The sequence below is a fragment of the Amborella trichopoda genome, chromosome 5, assembly GCF_054954075.1.
Source record: "Amborella trichopoda isolate Santa Cruz 75 chromosome 5, AtrichopodaSantaCruz75HAP2 v2.0, whole genome shotgun sequence".
In the NCBI taxonomy this organism is placed as follows: Eukaryota; Viridiplantae; Streptophyta; class Magnoliopsida; order Amborellales; family Amborellaceae; genus Amborella; species Amborella trichopoda.
Window position 1 is genome coordinate 6317260 of NC_142340.1, and position 15848 is coordinate 6333107.

The 15848-nt window shown below is 35.1% G+C and overlaps 1 pseudogene; it reads right to left on the bottom strand.

Moving 5' to 3' along the window:
* Positions 1 to 6258: 6258 nt before the first annotated feature.
* Positions 6259 to 7293, bottom strand: LOC148781908 (putative LRR receptor-like serine/threonine-protein kinase At2g28960 pseudogene; annotated as a pseudogene).
* Positions 7294 to 15848: the final 8555 nt, after the last annotated feature.

A 15848-nucleotide genomic window follows, 5' to 3' on the forward strand; every position in this document is an offset into this window, starting at 1 on the left:
TAAAAGGAATAGAATAGAGTCATGGCGAAATATCATATACAATTTCAACAAGAACCCAGAGGAGAGTCATGTGGGACAAAGTTTTGAAACCCAAAGGTAGCTTAATCTAAGCTCGAGGCTTTAAAAGCATTTTATGAATAAGACTTCTAGGTTTCTCAAATATTTTTAAAAACTCAGCTATGTAAGTAGCAATCTCAGACCCTCAAGTAAGTTTTAAAGTCTATTGCTAAGTTAATAAATACGGATACAAATTAGAAAACCTTCAATACGAGTCTCATGCTAAGTTAATAAATACGGATACAATGTAGAAAACCTTCAATATGAGTCTCAGTCAGGATCATTGTTTGCAAAATTGTCAAATTTAACCGCTAATCACCCAGTTAGATCGAAACCGGCCAGTGGCCGGTTCCTGTTTTGGGCTGTTAGGGTGATCAACCGATATTTAAAAAATAAAAACTTAAAAAAATGTATATAAATTCTCAAAAAAAAGGAATTTGATTTGTAATGCATTTTTAAATATTCTTTATATTATGGTAAAGATTAAAATTTATTTTGGTCATTAATACTCACTTTTATATTTTCCCATCTTTTTTAGAAAATTTTAAAAATAGCCTTTGGAAATTATAAAATGAGCTAAAACCCATTTTTTTCAATAATTTTCAACTTCATGTGAATGTGTTTTGCTTTAATCATTCTTTCAGTACTTTCGTATTTTAGTAGATCTTTTTTATATTTTTTTAATTTTTTTTTAGCACCTTTTTACCGCCCAAGACTTGCCCGGTTAGAGCGGTTGAATCGGCCGGTTTACCGGTTAGGCCGATTAAATCGCTTCCAGACCCATGTCCGGTTAACCATTCCGGTTCGATTTTACGAACACTGGTCAAGATGAATGAGCTCACCAACAAAAACATGAATGTTTCGTGCCTCGAAGATATTGTGAAAAGAAGGAAGCCTCCTAGAGCATGGGATCTTTTTGTTAGTTAATCTTCAAAGAAATGATTCATAACGTGCATTATCTTCAAGAGTTCCACACCAATAATGACATTTGTCTTCTTAGGCTTTGGCTTAGTAGTAAGCATATCGGGTTGGGTGAGGGAGGTCAAGAATTCTAAACCCTGAAGTTTGTCTTGAAAAGCCCAGTGGCCCAAACAAATAGACCAGCCCTTTTCCCTTGGAGTTTGCCCAAAAAATCCCAAACAAGTTGAGACACGCTTTTTTAGGAATGGTCGCTAGGCCTGGATAGTCAAGGTGGCAGGTGCCACAATATGACGTCTACAGTTCCATTTCTACAACTGAACTATTGAAAAGAAATTAATAGGAATGACAATTGCTGACATAAGTTAATTATGCAAGCAAGATGCAATATTGATGGACCATATATCACTGCATTATAATCATTCATGGGGAATATGAGTGTTTCGCCCCATTGCATTATAATCATTCATGGACATGCTATGTTCGTGGCGATTTATTGAAAGTAAGAAAAGGTACATTTTTTTTATAAAAATACTCTTGTTCGTACATAAAAATTTAATTTTGGTCGAACATTCACGTGGCTTACATGGGTTGCCGGACCGCTCTTTGATATTGCTGGACCCCGTTAAACTAAACATAATGCCGGACCGCACTTTGGGTTTGTTGATGGACCGCATAGGCCTGTTGTCGGGCGCTCTTTGACAGTGCCGGACTGCATGGGCCTAATGCTGGACCATTCTTTGTCAGTGTCAGACCGCCATTTGTACTGCTGGACCGACATTACACTGTCGGACCGCCCTAAGAATACGTCGGACCGCCTTTTCGTGGGAAAGAGGAGAGAGACATGTGGGTAAAAATAAGGGAGTGTAGTTTAGACTTTTTTTTTTTTGGTTGGGGGGTATTTGCGAAGAAAGTATATTTTGGGATAAAAAGTGAGAAAAATATTTTAGTTCTGGGTAACTTGCATAGAAAGCCTAGTCTTGGGGGTTATTTGTAATCTTCCCTTTAACTTTTGTGTAAGAAGATTATAATCATTCTTGTCCCTTATATTTCAAAATGGGTGGTTGTAAGAATGTCATAGATTAGATACAAAGTTCCAAAAAAAATTCGAACTTCGTGACTCACCCCAAGCCATTCAATTTTATATCGAATGAGTGAGAATAGTTGTAACCTACATATACAAAAGATAAATGGTCTCTTTATAGACAATCCTTTTCTCAAAATATTGGAATCCAAATCAGTGGTAAATAAATTCTAGTCTTTTTATTAGAGTTTCAAGATCCGATATCAATAATTATTTTACCACTTCAGATCTTGAAGGTCCAAAGTGGCAATACTTTTTTTTGTTAAAAGTATTAACTTCATATCTTCAGGGATCAAACTTAAGATCCATAGATTGTTTCAAAACTTTAAGGTCTGAAGTTAGAGTAAGAAAACTTTTCATACTTTGGTCGAAAGTTGTTATTGCTTCGGATCTTCAAGGTTCGAAGTGAAGTAAACGAAAAGATAAAAAGAGAATGAGTGTAAAATACAAAATTCTTGGAAAAAATATAGTAACAGATATTTGTAGGGTCCGAGCGTAAGTTTCTCAAGAGCAAACAAATGCCATGATCTTGAAATCTAATATACTCAAACTAATCCTAAGGAACTATTCTAGTGAGGCATATTGAGAGTATCCCTTATTTTTTGTTTTTTTGGTTGCTCTATATAGAAAGACTTCTTATATGTGGTAGAAAAAAAACTCAAGACGACATATCGTAGTGCCCCACAACCCTAATCACCTAGCCTTAGCCCATCCATGATTATCTTTTATTGATCAAAATTTTCAAGGAGGTAAAAGTTATAGAGTTAATGTTATGAGCACTTTCAAGCCAAATTAGAATACATGGTTCCACCAAATGCTTAAGGAAAGGCTAGGATATTGCAATATGTAGATTGATATAGTATTTACTATTCTTTTGAGTGGTCAAATGCAACCAATGTTCAAAAGCAAGGCTCGTAATCGGGACTCATCAGGGGTCTCGAGTTTGAGTCTCTATGTGAAACTTGGCGAGTATGTACTAGTTGTAATACTAACGGAGTACGGATACCGTGCTCCCGCGGAATCCACTCCCTTTGTAAAAAAAGACCTGCTTGAGAGAATTTTTTTGATCTGAAATTTTGGAAATCACCTAATAGTTCCTAAATGATTATAGTTCCTAAATGATTATTCTCATAGTAAAGCATTTGAATTTTGAGTTTTCAAATATTGAGCATAGCCTATATGTACTTAAGGTGTACAAAAAGCAGCCATACGCCATACAACCTTACCAATAGGCAGTGGAGAGCTGATGCCCCTTGACAGACTTAAAGCTAAGTGTATATAACTAATATTATACATTTGAAGTGCATGATATAATTTCCATTAGAAATAGGAAAAATGTTTAAGGCGTCATCTTTATACTATAGAAATAAGATACAATCAAAAGTCTAAGGAAAAAGGTTGTTTTGTCATTATTAAAACCATCCACTTGATCATCTCAACCTCGAATATATAGATATCGGAAAAAAAAATTTGTCATGAAAATAATGCATAATGTAGCACATTATCTGGACCATCAATTTTAAATATTTTCAAGTGTTTATAGATCTACTCGATTTGTGCCATTTTTAGAGTTTTGAACTCTATAATTAAGAGTGAAAATAGACTTTTAGACCACCAAAAGTGTATATTTTGGCACAATTTGGAATGCCTTACCTCAATTTGAAAATAGACTTTTAGACCTTCAAATCTTAGTTTTTATTTATAAATTTGTCTTCCCTAAAGATTAGGACTAGATTCCTTTTTATGGAGAGTACCCGATAGAAATAGAAATAATACTAGGATTCCTCTAAAAAGTTTAAGGGTACCTGGTATTCTAGTGTTTTTAATTCTTTTTCTTGGGCGTGCCCTTGTTGAGTTATTTATGCCCCAATTATTACCGAATGTCTTTGGCTTCAGGCCCTAAATGGAAGGAAAGCAAATTAATCTCTTCCACTAAATTGACTATATCAATAAAATTTACAAAAGTAATCCCTATTCATACAAAAGAGGCCATAACACATAAAAACAATTTAAAAAATTATTCGTATTTGTATAAGCTATGTCTTTATATTTAAGAATTTTACAACAGTGCCAATTTTTTTTAATTTAAAAACATATTTGATGACTTCTCGTGAACCACCCTGGGACAAAGGTTCTTGTCTTTCTTGTCAAAAATAAAGAGTTCTCTTAAGCAAATCTGATAACATTGAGTGAAACTAATGCACCTTGTGACGTATCAATGTGCATGGAAATGATTAGCACAAAAAATGGAGCAGATTACCTTCGCTAAACCAATGGTTATGTGGGCTCAAACCTAGAAACATGACAAATGTTGGGAATGGCATTGGGGTAAGCGTGGTTGTGGGGTGGATGCATCAGTATAACATCGTAGACTGGTGGATGCATCAATACAACTTCTTGCCCTCCATTCCACCATTAACATATATAAAAAAAAAGAGAGGAAAATGGTAGTCCTCAAATCATATAAATAAAATTTAAAGAATATATATATATATATATATATGTATATTAGAAAATATCATTTTAAGCACCTACAATCTATTGCAAAATCACTAAGGAGTCAAAAGATGTCAATTAACATTATGGTTCACGTTTTAACTTTCATTTTACCCAGAAATTTTTTTCCAAAAATATATTTAAAAATTCTCAAAGTACCCGTGCTTAAAGATGGAAACCTGAACAAAGCATGGGCATTTCAACAATTTGACCCATGTTGAAGAAGCAGGGATGCTTGTGATGGGGGATTTCAATACTAGACCAAGAAGTATTTGGGTTGCACCGAGTCTAGGTGGGCTCAAATTGAACATTGACGATAGTTCTTGGCGTAATCTAGGAGCGGCAGGTATTGATGGTGATGTGAGGAATTGCTATGGTAATATAACTTTTACCTATGCAGGACCAGTTGGTATTGCCCTTACTAATCACACAAAATTACTTGCTTTACTTCAAGCTTTGAAATTTGTTTTTCTTGAAATCTTGGTAATTGTTGTGTGATCGAAGGTCACTCGATGAATGTAATAAAATGGTGTAACAAAGAGTAAAGGGTTCCTTGGGAGCTCAGATCTTGCTGGTTGCAAATTCTTGATTTGGCTAAACCATTATTTGTAGCTTTTTTCCATGTTTACAGAGAGGCGAACTCTTTGGCCAGATTATCTTGCTCAATGGGGAGCTTTTTTGACAGATTATCTTGCTAAAGGGGGAGCTTCTTTGCTTTCTCTTTCTGTATCTAATGATGTAATTTTTTTCCTGTGAGACCTCCATCAATAAATGTGACAACATTTGGTAAAGAAAAAGAAGCAGGGATGCTCCCATCATTTGGTTGGGGCCTCTTATGTGGGCTCAAACTATTGAAATGCTTTTATTTAATTTAAGCAAGATTAATTTTTGAACGAGGTACTTAAACGAAATGAAAACTAGAAAGTAAACCCTCTATTATCAATTTAGATGTCTTGACCCCCTTAATGATTTTACGAAAGACCCTAAAATGATATTGTTCCCTATAAGCTAAATATTACAAAAATTGCAATTTGTTAGAGGGTGCGGTTGTATATGCCGATGCTCTAAATAATCAAAGTAAAGCCCACATTCAAATAGTGTCGATAAATGTGGTTTCAATACTGGAAATCTTTATAATAACATTAAAATATATTTTTATATTTAATTATAAAATTTAAAGCTTCAAAAACAGTGTAGATCGAGTAGATCTATTAAAACTTAAAAATCTTCAAAATTGACTGTCCAAAAATGTGTTACAAGATGCACTATTTTTAAAACTTTAAATCTATTTTTACATGATCGAAGTTTGGGGTTTTGATTCAAAACACAGTTTCATGAGATTTGCATAACCTATATCATTCAAACCATCCAAACGATCTTGTTTTAATAATCAGGTTTTAACATAACCAAAGTTTGGCATGATAAGGTTTTGATTTGAAACACGGGTTTATCAACTCATGGGCCAAAGGATCCAGTATAGTATACATCCTCATGCTTGAGAGCAATTTTATCGAGGTAACTAAGACAGTGAGAGGGACACAAATGTACATTGTTTCCTGAACTGATTGAGACTCCAATAAATTTCAGTAAGTCTATAATGGGTTTTGCAAGCTACCCACTACCTTGGTAAAAGATCAGATACTTGTTCAATGTTCAATTTCTATATCAACTGAATTTGAACCAGTGGGAGTGCTTGTATAAGATTATTTTTTTAAGTTCTCTATCTCTATGCAGCTCTTCAATTCAGTGATACCATCACTCATGGTGGGCCTCTCTTTGGCAGTGTCTGGTGTACATGCCACTGCTATCTTTGCAGCTTTCCACATAGAAGAAATCTCATACTCCCCCTTCAATCTTGGATCAGCCACACTTGCAATGTCCCCATTTATGAGTTTGGGAGTTACCCAACGTAAAATATGAGTCTTTTTCTCATTGGTGATTATTGCAGGCTGGCCTGAGATTAGCTCTAAAAGAACAATCCCAAAGCTATAAACATCACTCTTCTCATTGGGTGTGTAGTGAGTGTAATACCTGCAAATTTCTGGAGTAAGACAGCTTCATAAAAGAATTTTCCTAAAACTAATGCATGCTCATTTGATGAATGCTATAATAAACAAAACTTCTCGACTTTTGGTGGTCTAAAAGTCTAGAATTTCTTTACGACTGATTTGGATTCAAGTATTTTGAGAAAAGGATTGTCTATAAAGAGACCATTTATCGTTTGTATATGGAGGTCACAACTATTCTCACTCATTCAATGTAAAATTGGATGGCTTAGGGTGAGTCACGAAGTTCGAAATTTTTTTAGAACTTTGTATATAATCCATGACACTCTTACAACCACCCATTTTAAAATCTAAGCGACAAGAATGATTATAATCTTTTTACACAAAAGGTAAAAAGAAGATTACAAATAACCCCCAATACTAGGCTTTCTATGCAAGTTACCCACAACAAAAATATTTTTCTCACTTTTTATCCCAAAATATACTTTCTTCACAAATACCCCAAACCCACGTGTCTCTCTCTACGCTCCCTTGTTTTTACCCACGCGTCTCTCTCCTCTTTCCCATGAAAAGGCCGTCCGACAGTGTAATGTCGGTCCAGCAGTACAAATGGCGGTCCGACACTGACAAAGAATGGTCCAGCATTAGGCCCATGCGGCCCGTCACTGCCAAAGAGCGGTCCGACAACAGGCCTATGCGGTCCAGCAACAAACCCAAAGTACGGTCCGGCATTTTGTTTAGTTTAACGGGGTCCGGTAATGGCAAAGAGCGGTCCGACAACCCATGTAAGCCACGTGAATGTTCGACCAAAATTAAATTTTTATGTACGAAAAAGGGAATTTTTATAAAAAAAATGTACCGTTTTTTACTTTCAATAAACCGCCACGTACATAGCATGTCCGTAGTGGGGCGAAACACTGTTATCATACTATGAAGTAATTTATCATTGTACTCAACAAATTTTGGACACTTCTATACCATTGTTTTGTACATGGAGCATATTTTTAATAAGGGTATTTTTGGTCATTAGGAGATAAGTGATGTCATCTATATGAGGTGTGATGTCATCTACATGCGGTATGACATGACCCATATGGAGATTTTGAGATGGATTTTAAGACTTAATTTCTAAGAACATGTAATCTCCAACATGGAGATCATGAATATGAAAAAATAAAGAAGTTTTAAAAACTAAAAATAATAATTATAGTAAAAAAACATTTGAACAATTAGTTTTCATTATTTTTAGATAAAACATGAACTTGCATCCGTCTTAAACATGGATGCTTTACGCTTTTTGGACAGCATATGTAGGAATGCGGTCCAGCCAGCACGAAACAATTTTCCCTCACAAATAATTCTCTTTTTGAAGTTGTTCAAGTTATCCAAAGATTCATATTGTGCAGAGCACACAGCATTTGGGGTATCTACACAAGCAAGTCGCCGTTTTCCATCCCACTCTGAACAGGCCGTTATCTCCTTAAGTCAAAAGTCCTATCTCATGTAAGTGAAAAGCCAAATTTTAGTTAGGAAGATTTGTCAAAATACACCTTATTTTTCAACTAGTTAACATTTTACCTGTTGTCTACTATTCCAACTTGAAATCATGTATGATTTGTTGCGTATTTAAAGTTAAATCAAACATCAGTAAAATATTAAATAATTCATTAAAGTACAACCTTAAATAATTAAATTAAGGTGCACCTTCAAACTTGGTAAGGAGATGTAATTTTGCTGTTGAAAATTCTTAGGATGGTATGAGAATCTATTTTATTTCTAATATAAAATATTAATGTAATAATCTTAAAAAAAAATTTTTAAAAAAAAGGAAACTTTTAATAAGTTATGGTCCTTATGAGCATGATGGTCTTTAGGGACCATCACTACTTTCAAAAGCTTTTGGTTTAAGTTTTTGCTGCCTTGCCGCATCCTTTAGTGGACGTGGGCTTTAAACATTCTGGTGTAATATAAGCGTTACATCTCATGTATGAGGTGTAACTCAATAAAATAAAATAAAATAATAAGGTGTCTTATGAATTAAAATATGAGAAGTGAGGACTCCCACCCTAGAAATTTTTTTGAGATCTTTCTCTCTCTAGCCGAAACGCAGGGAGCTCCTCTCTCTAGCCGAATTTTTTTCGGAAGCTCCTTCTCAAATATTTTAGGTAAGTGACTTCATTATCTCGAAAAATAATCCGTTGTTTTTAAAAATGAAATGAAATAATTATTTCTGCTTATTATCATGAATTTTAGGCGCGATAAATTTTATGCGCAAGCGACCTCATTATTTTGAAAAATAATATTTTTAATAAAATAATGAAATTAGAAATTTTAAATGCTGTAAATTCTTAGAAATAGATTTATTTATTTATTTTTCTTGTCTATTGTTAGAAAATTTTAGAAATAAAATTATTAGAAATAAATGTGATATTTCTGCTGTTAGTAAAATTGTGAGATTTCTTCTACTATTTTTTAATATTTAGACATTGTAAATTTCATGTGCAAATGACTGCCTTATTATTTGAAAACTGATATTTTTGCAATTGATTATAGCATTGTCTGTGAAATATTTATTTACGAATTGACATCCCATAAATTGTGATGATTACGTATTCTTGAATTTCTATATGAGTTTTTCTATACATATTAAATTGGCTATTATGCTAGAATGTCTTTACGAACTGCTACCTTTCTAAATTGGAGCCCAAAATATTTGACTGGTTATTTTTGAAATGTTATTGAAAGTGACTGTTATTAATGGTTTCAGTGAAATTCATATTAATAATTTCAGTAATATGTTGAGTACATGATATTGCTGCTTTCGAATGTTTAAAGAGATTTAAAAATACTTTAAGTATGCAAGTGGACTCATCCGGTTCGCCGGTGAGGTATAAGTGGACTTATCTGGGATGTCGGTAGGGATTAAGTGGACTCATCTGGTATGCCGGTGAGGTATAAGTGGACCTGCAGGGATTAAGTGGACCTATCTGGGACGCCGATAGGGATTAAGTGGACCCATCAAGTCGCTGATGGGGTATATAGGTGACCTACTTGGGATGCCAGTAGGGTATTTTGTGAAATCTTTTGAATTATACACTGCCGTTAAAATATTATATGCCTTTCAATTATTCGGATTATACTTAATTATGCATTTTTGAAAGTGAAACTGTTAATGCATTTCTGTTAATAGATCTCTTTTTTGAAAATATTGATATCTTTCAATCATGATTATTTTTAGGATTATGATGATCACTTACTGACTAGCCAAACTCATCAAATTATGGTAAATATTTTTTTAAAATAATTACGATTTCATTTTGAATGCTCGTCAGGATCAACTCTGAAAGATATTGTAGTTGTGCTTAAACTGTTTTTTGTTACTTTGTAAGAATTCGCCGCTGTAAATTTGTCCTATCAAGAGATGTATATATGTTTTGACTGTCACATCTAAGGAATATCAGTGTTGTAAATTCTTGGGGCGTGACAATTAAACTCCAAAAATTATTCAAATCAAGCAGTAAACGTATGAAATCCTGAAAATAGACGGTTCAGATAATGTGTTGCAAGATGTACTATTTTTAAGACTTGAAATCTTTTTTTTTTTTCCTCCATATTTATACATCTCGATATTGAGATGATTATTTAGATGTTTTTTAAACATCAAAACAACAATTTTTGAACTATTTTAGAGGTGCACCTTAATTCTACATTTTAGTGCGCCAAACTTTATTCAGATTTATTCGGTTTTTTTTGTGTTAGATGACCTCACTGTTAGGTATGGGGTGTGGTTTCTATAAGGCCGAGGCTCTAAACCATCAAAGTAGAGCGCGCCTTCAAATAATGCCTAAAGATGTTGTTTCAATAGTGAAAATCTTTGTAATGGCCTAAAAATTTATTTTTCATATCTAGTTATAAAATTTAATGTTTAAAAATAATGTAGATCGAGTAGATCTCTGAACTCTCAACCATCTTGAAAATTGAGAGTTTAAAAACACATTACAAGATTCATAATTTCTGAGACTTGAAATCCATTTTCGGTCATGTGCACCTATCTTGAGGTTGAGATGATCAATTTGAGTAATTTTGGGCATCGAAACCGCCTCCACTAATGATTTTTTGAGGTGCACCCTAGTTTGATTATGTAGACCCTGGCACTTGAATAAACTTTTTCCTTTAGTTATTTAGCCTTAAAGTTTTAGTTATTTACTTTCCCCCCCCTTAAAGTTTTAAATTTAAACCGCATGCTGCCCACCCTTTGGTTGAAATTCACCCCAACCCCAATGCTCTATTTTTTTTAATTGGCAGAATTAATCAATCATGGCCCAAAACTGGTCGTGTTTGGGAGGAAAGTCAGAAGGCAAAAGCTGGGTTTCAAATAAATATGTGTGAATTTTGTGTGAGTTTTGATGGAAGATGCCGAAGAAATGAGAATTTCATTAGAAATTTGATGAAACTTGAACGTGGTATGGAGTTTTCTTCGATAAGTAGGTTTCTTCTCCCTTTTTGGTTTCCCTTTATTTGTTTTTCTTAGTTCACTCTGTAATTAGCAGTTTAATAGCTTTAGTTCTACTTCTATTGATTTGATTTGGTATTTTTCAGGTTTATATTTTCATGGATTCTGCTCAAAATTCTTGCTCAGTGATTGTTTCTCTCCGGTTAAAATATTGCATGCATTTATTTTTATAACCTTGATTTATTTAATGCATGACTGGGTTGAGTAATAGGGTATAGAGATTATTTACTCTGGTATTTGGGAAGGGGAAGTGTTATTCAGTTTTGCAGAATGGAATGTGACATTTATCTTTGTTAACTTTTCCCTCATTTGTCCTTTTTTCCATTCATGAGAAATGATAGTTGCATTAATGAAAATAAAGCAATTAAAATTGTATGTAAAACACAAACAGGAAGCCACCTGATTTATGAAGTCTTAAATCTTTCTAAGTCAGCATTAATAATAGCTAGACTGTCGCCAATGAGTTTTGGGTTAATATCCAACAATGAGCTTGTTAATTGTGTCTTAAATCAAGGCGACTAGAATGGGAAATAAAGGAACAAGTCATCGTTACTTGTGATAAGCATTTGTTCAATAAATTTTCAGTAGTCAGCTGATGATTAAGGAACATAACATCCATTTATAAATCAAATCCCAATAACAGTGAGCTAATTATTCATATGGGGTTTAACATAGATTGATTGTCCACATTATTTATAGTTCTTATGTCCACTTAATTGTAATGGTAAATAATCCTTATCCTTTTAGGCTCTTCTCATTATTTTATTTCTCCACAAATGGCCAAAGCAAGCACAATCATATCAAGTATTACCTAAAATGTAACTACCACATTTTTTAGTATCAAGATATGAATTTAATGCTTTAGAAAGTAGGGCCTTCTCTTTCCAAACCCCTTATCAAATAAGGGAATCTGTTTGTAGCTTTGTGCCTGTCTTTATTCATTCCAAAATCCAAACTATCAGCAAATCATGTGGTCTCTCAAAAATTAATCATTACCCATTACTATTTAGAAAATGTCATATATTCTTCCTCATATTCCCCACGAATGATTATAATGCAGTGATATATGGTCCATCAATATTGCATCTTGCATGCATAATTAGCTCATGTCAGTAATTGTCATTCTTATTAATTTCTTTTCAATAGTTCAGTGGTAGGAATGGAACTGTAGATGTCATATTATGGCACCTACCACCTTGACTATCCAAGCCTAACGACCATTCCTAAAAAAACGTGTCTCAGCTTGTTTGGGATTTTTGGGGCAAACTTCAAGGGAAAAGGGCAGGTCTATTTGTTTGGGGCCACTGGGGCTTTTCAAGACAAACTTCAGGGTTTGGAATTCTTGACCTCCCTCACCCAACCCGATATGCTTACTACTCAGCCAAAGCCTAAGAAGACAAATGTCATTATTGGTGTGGAACTCTTGAAGATAATCCACTTTATGAATCCTTTCTTTGAAGATTAACTAATAAAAAGATCCCATCCTCTAGGAGGCTTCCTTCCTTTCACAATATCTTTGAGGCACGAAACATTCATGTTTTTGTTGGTGAGCTCATTCATCTTGACCAGTGTTCACAAATACGAACCGGAATGGTTAACCGGACATGGGCCTGGAAGCGATTTAACCGGCCTAACCGGTAAACCGGCCGATTCAACCGCTCTAACCGGGCAAGTCTTGGGCGGTAAAAAGTGTTGAAAAAAAATTAAAAAAATATAAAAAAGATCTACTAAAATACGAAAGTACATAAAGAATGATTAAAACAAAACACCATCAAATGAAGTTGAAAATTATTGAAAAAAATGGATTTTAGCCCATTTTATAATTTCCTCGGGCTATTTTTAAAGTTTTCTAAAAAAGATGGGAAAATATAAAAGTGAGTATTAATGACCAAAAGAAATTTTAATCTTTACCATAATATAAAGAATATTTAAAAATACATTATAAATCAAATTCTTTATTTTTGAGAATTTATATTTATATATATATATATATATATATATATTAAATATCAGTTGATCACCCTAACCACCCAAAACCGGAACCAGCCCTTAGCCGGTTTCAATCTAACTGGGTGATTAGCGGTCAGATCTGGCAATTTTGCGAACAATGATCGTGATTGAGACTCGTATTGAAGATTTTCTAATTTGTATCCGTATTTATTAACTTAGCATGAGACTCGTATTGAAGGTTTTCTAATTTGTATCCGTATTTATTAGCTTAGCAATAGACTTTAAAACTTACTTGAGTGTCTGAGATTGGCTACGTAACTGAGTTTTTAAAATTATTTGAGAAGCCTAAAAGTCATCTTTATAAAATGCTTTTAAAGCCTCGAGCTTAGATTAAGCTACCTTTGGGTTTCAAAACTTTGTCCCACATGACTCTCCTCTAGGTTCTTGTTGAAGTTGTATATGATATTTCGCCATGACTCTATTCTATTCCTTTTACCTCAATTATACTCTAATTTGTTCCAAAAACTCTCCCCATCTCATCTTTGTGCAAGCCATGATTGATTCACGCACGCGATCCTTGATTCTCTCAACCCATGACCCACCACTTAAACTCTCTTCAAAACATTCATCAGGTTAGTGATCCCAATTCCAACCTACTTGCTTTAAGATTGAAGGGAAACCGCTAATCGATTTCCTCTTGCCATTTCTCAGAACAAAATGTTCACCTTTATTAAAATTTTTCATCATTATTCAATCTTGTGAAGAACAACCAATTCTTTTTAATCTTCCGTCGCACATTTTGCTTCATTTATGAAGTATAATGCTTCTCCATAATTTCCTGATTTAGACAGCGTCATATGGCTCGCATTTCTGATTCGTAGACAAATGAGCTACTTATGTTTCTCTTCCGTTAATCTCATCATCAGAGGGCATGTTGAGATGTTAATTAAATATGGACCAAAATGTGAACTAAGTAATTGTTGTTTGTTCAAAGGCCTTATTTGTGACTTGCATGCTGTTCAAACTCAATAGAGCATCTATTTTAGTCATTGGTTGTAACTGGGATGTGTTCTGGATTGGCGAAGGGAATCCTAGATTGGCTTGGCTTGATGCAGGATTGGCCAAGCCATCCCACAGGAGGCAACATCAGGCTAAGCCAATCCTGGATTGGCTTAAGCCCTAAGCCAATCCTATTGTAATTACAATCAGGGTGAAGCCAACCGAGACCGCCTCGCCAAAATCCGTCCCTCGCCATACTAGACATTCGGGGTTTGCCACCAAAAACCCCCAACTAGGCTCGGTAAGATAGGGCCCACAGAGGTACCCTGCTTGTCAAAGCACACCTGGTGTAATAGCAAACAATGAGGGTGAAGACTTTAAAACTATCTTATACGTCCAACATGGGTGAGGACATTAAACAGATCCCATAAAAGTCTCAACGTCTGGGGTAAGCCAACAAAACCCTCAGCCGTTTGAGCACCTTGGTAGCCCCTACGAGAAGTAGCTTTACACGGGTTTCCCTTTGACGTTCGTGTGATCTGGTGACCAGGAGGAAAACTAAAGTCGAAGGAACAATTTTTTTTCGAATGTTGTACTTCTCACTTCTCTCGAAGTACAACATTCGACGGGGCAAGCTGTTTGAGGTCATTTTCCATCACTTGTAACATCGGTGCAAATAAGGAGAGAGCAATTCGTGACCTAGGTCCACAAGTACCAAAATGCCTGTGGACTACGGAAGCCGTATGATAATAAGCACTGATCTGAAGTAAAAATTCCAACGTTCGAAAACATGTCAGAACGTGGCTAAGGGTATCTTAAGAATACCTGCCAAGTTTCGTCGCAATCCGACGAGTTTTAGGCAGTGCAGACATTAAAACAGTTTCAAGAAATCCTACCTCTATCATACTGAAAATGGGCTTTGAACTACAGCATCATTATCAGAATGTCAGATGGTCTCCAGACCATCACCGTTGGACTCAGAACGGTCACAAACCCCAGAGTTCCAGGTACGTTTGGACGCCTCTAGAGCAAGTTACGGCCAAATTACTCAAAATGGGTAGAACGTACACTATTACGGTGAATCCTCGGCTAACCAGTTTTCATTTATGGAAATTGTGTATCATTAATTCTACGACAAACTTCATAAAGTCATATCATCTTTATCCTGAGTTAGATCAAGCTCAAATTTGGAGAGCATGTTTGTCTCGTCGACCTGGTAGATTTGATATATGGCATACACGGTGACATGGCCCGAGCCAGGAGAAATTGAAGAGAGAAGTTCGCCAAAAAAACCCAAAAGTTGCAGGGAATTCCAGCCATGTATCTCGCCTATCAAACTCCCCTACCACAGCGCTCGTGCGTCGGATCGACTTTAAACCAGGCCCATTATGGGCACAAGGTCATGTGCTTCATCTGAGCCAAACCTCGCACATATGAATGGTCAGATTCGACGCATGATGAGTCCGAAGTTGCTACAATTCTGGCCACAAATAATCCAAACTCCGGCCAAAGTTTCCCAATTTTGAAAACGATCATCTGGGCATCAAATCGAGCCGTTCTTTTTGCAAAACGATCGTGGCAACTTCCTCATCATGCTATAATCAAGAAATCAGTGAAAAACATTGTGGAACGCGCTGAATCTTAAAATCAAGATTGCACGTTTTTCCATGTTTTGCCTTGTCATAATCATGGTTCGAAACTCAAATCCATGACCTGAAATTGGTACCAAAATGATCGTCTTCTCGAGCTCATCAAGAAAAGAGTAATCTTTCAGTCGGATGGTGACCTGAAAAGCCCCGAATTGGCCATAGAAAGTTTACATGAT